This window comes from Uranotaenia lowii, chromosome 3 (genome assembly GCF_029784155.1).
Source record: "Uranotaenia lowii strain MFRU-FL chromosome 3, ASM2978415v1, whole genome shotgun sequence".
NCBI classification, from domain to species: domain Eukaryota; kingdom Metazoa; phylum Arthropoda; class Insecta; order Diptera; family Culicidae; genus Uranotaenia; species Uranotaenia lowii.
Window position 1 is genome coordinate 289,750,901 of NC_073693.1, and position 5,187 is coordinate 289,756,087.

General features: G+C 40.0%; 1 long non-coding RNA gene across 1 annotated transcript; it reads left to right on the plus strand.

Moving 5' to 3' along the window:
- The first annotated feature begins 1,282 nt into the window (after positions 1-1,282).
- LOC129755731 (uncharacterized) lies at positions 1,283-2,621 on the plus strand. Its single transcript, XR_008739316.1, has 3 exons — positions 1,283-1,987; positions 2,181-2,330; positions 2,519-2,621. It is a non-coding gene; the product is annotated as an uncharacterized LOC129755731 (long non-coding RNA).
- Positions 2,622-5,187: the final 2,566 nt, after the last annotated feature.

A 5,187-nucleotide genomic window follows, 5' to 3' on the forward strand; every position in this document is an offset into this window, starting at 1 on the left:
AGGTTGTTTAATCGCTTGAGTAAGCGAATCAAATAATTGTGTAGCAGAACTGGCGGGCGTGCTGGCATGTATCAAACAGAGTTAAAAACAAAGCAATTAAGTAAGATCAATTGAGGGAGGTGATGGGAGGAATAAACATGGATGCCGTGAAACCGGCAGCACCACATGGGCTTGGTTTGGTGGTGATCAAAGTAAGAGAGGGGGAGAGGAGAATTTTTTTTTGTTTCGTTGATTAAACGTTTACTTGTGGGCTGAATAGAAGGCCGTTCAAATCTATAATGGAACTTTAAAGTTTCAATAAGAACTTAAATTTTGGGCTGAATAAAACGAACTTCAGCTCATTGATTATGCTGATTAAGCTGTGTTCGACCTTTTTAACGAGACTTTTGGTTGCTTGGGATTGTAAAAATTGTAAAAATTCAGTTTTCTTTTGTTTCAAAATCCAATTAAGTTTTCTCTGCATATAAGTTTTTTGGATTAACCTTTTTCGAAGTTGATTAAACAGTTTTGGTTTTTATTTTTTTACCTTTTAGGCTTTCACGTTGGTTGACCACCATCAATTTTACCTTTTTATTATTTTTTGTGTTATGAATATTTTCTAGCGCTTCTTATTCAGAACAAAAATTGTACTGTAAAGTTTAAGAAGTTTTCGAATTATTGCTTCGAAATAAACAATAACATAACAATCGAATATAGTCCTATTTGCCGCTGGTAGTGTTCGCGATATTATGCTGGTTGTTTCACCAACACTTATCAGTTTTGGGACAATCAACCTCAAAAACAACCATGTGTGTTCGTTTTTTGTACCGAGAGTTTTTGAGGTTAATTGTCTCGTCTCATCTGTACACGCTCAGCAAGTGTGCGTAAGAAATGTCAAAAACAACTCTTGTGAGTCCATATTTTACACTCAGTTGGGAACTTTTCAAACACAAATAAGCAAAAATTCCTGACCGTGTCAATTTTTGCTTCGATATAACTGTTTTTGCTGCATGGGACAAGAATCGATACATTTGACAGCCGCTCAAAACTCTCACGTTGCCAACTTTACGCCGTAAAACAGTTCTCTCCGGAAAAATTTAACTCTCTTGACGCTTGCCATCTTTCTTTCCCGGCCCCCTTCAAATGCTGCAGCGAGAGCAAGGCAGCACTACCATTCCCAGCCGCCATATTGTGAAAACGTCGACCGGATTCTCTCTCCCGTGCGGCAACTTCTCTCAGTTGATTTTTTTTGTTCGTTGTTCGAAAATTTCTGTATCGAGCAGTAGCAGCAGCGTTTGTGAGTTTTCATTCATTCATTCGTTGGTTCGTGTTTGGTGAAAAATCACTGAAAAATCGCCAGCAGGAAAAAGTGCTTCATTTTCTTTCCCCTGGCTCGCATGTGTGTTGGAAAAACCTGGAAAATTCGAATTCGGACCTTTTCGCTGACTTGTCTTTGGTGTTTTCGGTGCGTTTGTGCCTGCGGGAATCTGCAGTTTTCCTCGATTTTGAGTGGAACGGAATAAATAGTGCCCCAATTGCCCCCGGAAGTTTGTTGTGTGTGAAATTTGCCGTTCGATCTTGCGGAACAGAGCATTTTCGACGGAGTTCGTTTGGAATACGAAAGGAATAAAAATTGGATCCCGTTTGGAAGCGAAATAAGCGCTATTTGTCGTGCAGCGGTCCGGACGCTTTGGTACCATTTTTTGGTCCGATTGTTCGGTGAATTCTTTAGCAGAGGATTAAGTACAAAGCTGGCGAGAGGAAAGGAAATAATTGATACACAAAAGTGCAGATTTAGTACCAGTTTGTAGGGGAGCCTTTGTGGCTGGTTTTTGGTTTTCTTTTTCGTTTTTGTAAACGTAACTGCTTTTTCTTCGTGGTGGGAAACTTGTCAGTGGGAAGAAAACCAGTGGAAGTAAAGGAAGAAAACGTAGAAGAAAATCGAAGACGAATTTCCTGTGGCTGGCGAGAACGAGACGAAGCATAAGCTGTCATCTTGTAATTTACGGTAATCAACAGAGTGAAAGCGAGAAGGCAACAAGCAGTTAGTCCGTCATCAACAAGCATCATCAAAATCGTCATTGACGGAGCCTACTTATTGAAAACTTCACGGAAGCATCATCGGATTGGGAGGGGAAAATCGCTTACCTTAAAAGAAAAGTGTTGTGTTTTGATTCGAGAATATTATCTTTCTTTGGCAGGAAAACTTTAGTGCAAGGTTTCTGAAACCAAATCAGAACAGTTAACAGATATTTTTTTGTGTTCGGACTACTGGAAGGACTGTTTTCTTTTTCTGAGTTACGGAACACAAGCCGAGAACGAAATTACCAATGTCAACCGTGTCAGAGCAGGTATGGATTGCTATATTCAGTTTTAAACATTTTCGATAATCATAACAGCAACAGGAATTAGAAAAAAATGTATTCCTATTGACTCAAAAAACGACCCACTTGCCCGTTATGCTAGAGCAACTGGCCATTCCTCTTAAATCGATAACTAATCACCTTCTCATGACATGTTTTTATCTCTTCTCTTGCAGCGAATGAAAGGACAAGGAAATCACGGTAATGTAGAACCAAATAACTACTTATAGCACCAATGATATCGAAATACCTATTTCATAACGAATGTTAAAAATTGAAAAAGTCTCCTCCTTCAATCGTCAATCTTTCATTGTTCTTTCATGTGTCATGTATGTGTTGCATTTTAGACATTCAGCTCTCGATATGTGTTTTAGAACGTCATTTTTTCCATCCCTCGTTTGTATATTGCGATCGTCGAAAAAATCTTTTATCAAAGTATGTATTAAGGTGCTTGTAATTTTTCATTATTGGAAACTTTCTAGTTACAATACTATTTAAACCTTAAAACTAGGTCAAAAAGAGTCGATCAATCCTGCACTAAGCTTTTGCGAAGATAAGCTTGGACTTAAAACTTCACACATTCATGTCGAATCTTTAAAAAGAAACTGAAAAAGAGCATTCATTTTGGGAAATCTGTTTTTTTTGGCAAGTGAATGTGCATGATAATTTCATGTTTGCTTTTATGAAAAATAACTAAATCTTTTTCATTCGTTCTTCCGCTAATCATAATTTTGAATTCATTTCTTCATATGCTTCAGTAGACTTAGAAGTTGTATGATAATGACTGAGCGTTATCAAAACTCGTTTTTGTCGATTGCGCTATCGATTCCGCACTCCGAAACTTTTTACGTACTGATTCAGTTCAGAACTTCACGTATTCTCCTGTGTCAGGAATAAGATATTTGTTTCAAAAGGGTTAATCACAATTCGCCAACGAAGTATCTAGGGAATTTTTCAAGTGCCCTAAGGAGACTCTTGATTTTTGCTACTTTTTTTTCTCAGTTCCTCATTGATAATCAATGAATAATTAAAACAATAGTTCTATTTGAAAGAAGATAATAAGAAATACCCTCAACAACTGTTTCTTAGACGCAAATCGCATAGATTTAAGATATAAAAGTCAACATTTAAGTAGAACTTCAGCGAACTTGTTCCAAATATTCAACTTACACTGAAAAGAAATACATAGACGTGTACTTTGCTGTAGCAAATTTTATATCAAAAAGTGAAAAAGATATGTAGTTTTAAATGCTAGGAAAAAGTTAACACTTGGCTGAATATGTATTAAGAGGTTATTAATAAGTCAATAAAAAAAAACCGGGGCGGTCGTTTAGCCCTAGCCATTTCTGGTTTGTAATCAGATGATCCGGGATCAAATCCCGCTGCGTCTCCAGCTGGGAAGGAAATTTTTCAAGTCCACAGACATTTAAATGAACACACACACAGCAAAAATGTGAAAACAAAGCAACCAAAATAGCATTGTAAACTCTAGGGAGTATAAAAGAATGCAAAATATCTCTACGGAGTATCACAGATTTTGGTCTCTGTATCTGGAACATTATAGGAGCTATTCTATAAGGCAGTTCCGAGTGGTGTTGAAAGAATAGCATCGGCAAGTTGCTTTGAAGCCGAAATTGGCCTAAATACTGGTTCTTTGGTGAGTGATCCAAAAGGAAAACAATCATTCTGAATTTAATAACGGCACTCGCATTTTGGCGAATAGACAAAATGAGAATTCTGGGACTGAGCGAAGTCCATTGGCCTAACACTGGAGAACACAAGACACATTCCGGGCAGGTCCTGCTTTACTCTGGCATACGAGGAGAACATGCTACTCGGGAACGAGGGTTGGTTTCCTGTTAAGCCCGCAGGCCTACGCGGCCCTCATTAGATGGGAACCGATAAACGAAAGAATAGTCGTAGCAAGATTTAGAACACGGGTTAGAAACCTTACGATGGCCCAGTGTTATGCGCCAACTGACGTTGCCGATTTGCAGGAGAAAAATCAGTTTTACAGTCAACTGAACAGCGTGGTAAAGAAAATTCCGAAGGGTAACATTCAAATCCATTTGGGCGACTTCAACGCAAAAATTGGCTCCGATAATCAGAACCTTGAGCGCATCATGGTGATCGGTGGATCGCTCTTCCCCCATCGACCAGCACATAAGGTCACTTGGGTATCCCGAGATGGCCGAACAGAAAATCAAATTGACCACACCTGTATCAGCCGAAAATGGAGAAGGAGCCTTCTTGATGTCCGCAACAAACGAAGCGTAGACATTGCATCTGATCATCACCTCGTCCTTGGCGAAATACGACTGAGACTTGCGCGTGTCCAACGGCGCGAGGAGAAAGTCGGGTGTCGATATGACGTCCGTCGGTTGGAGAATCCAGAGGTGAAAAGGGCATACGTTGAACAGCTAGAATCGCGAGCCTCGGTATTGCCGACAGACGGAACAGTCGAAGAACAGTGGTGTGGAATCAAGAATGCCAAAGAAGAAGTGAATAGATGTCGGATGAAACTTGGAGGATGGTCGATGATCGGAGAAAGGCGAAAGTCGGAATTGAGCAGACATGTACCGGGTCAGTCAAATACTGGAAAAGGCAGTTAAACGAGCTTGAAGACGAGACAAGAGAGCCTGGACAAACTCCCTGGCCGAAAAGGGAGAAAGAGCCGCCGCCATTGGAGATATCCGATTACTTTATGACATTTCTTGCCGCCTCAGTGGTGCAAGGACTAATGCAAGAATGCCGCAGACCGAGCAGGTCAGTTATTGACCGATCGAACAGATCAGCTCAAACGATGGACTGAGCACTTCGAACTTCCGAGTCACGAATAGCGACG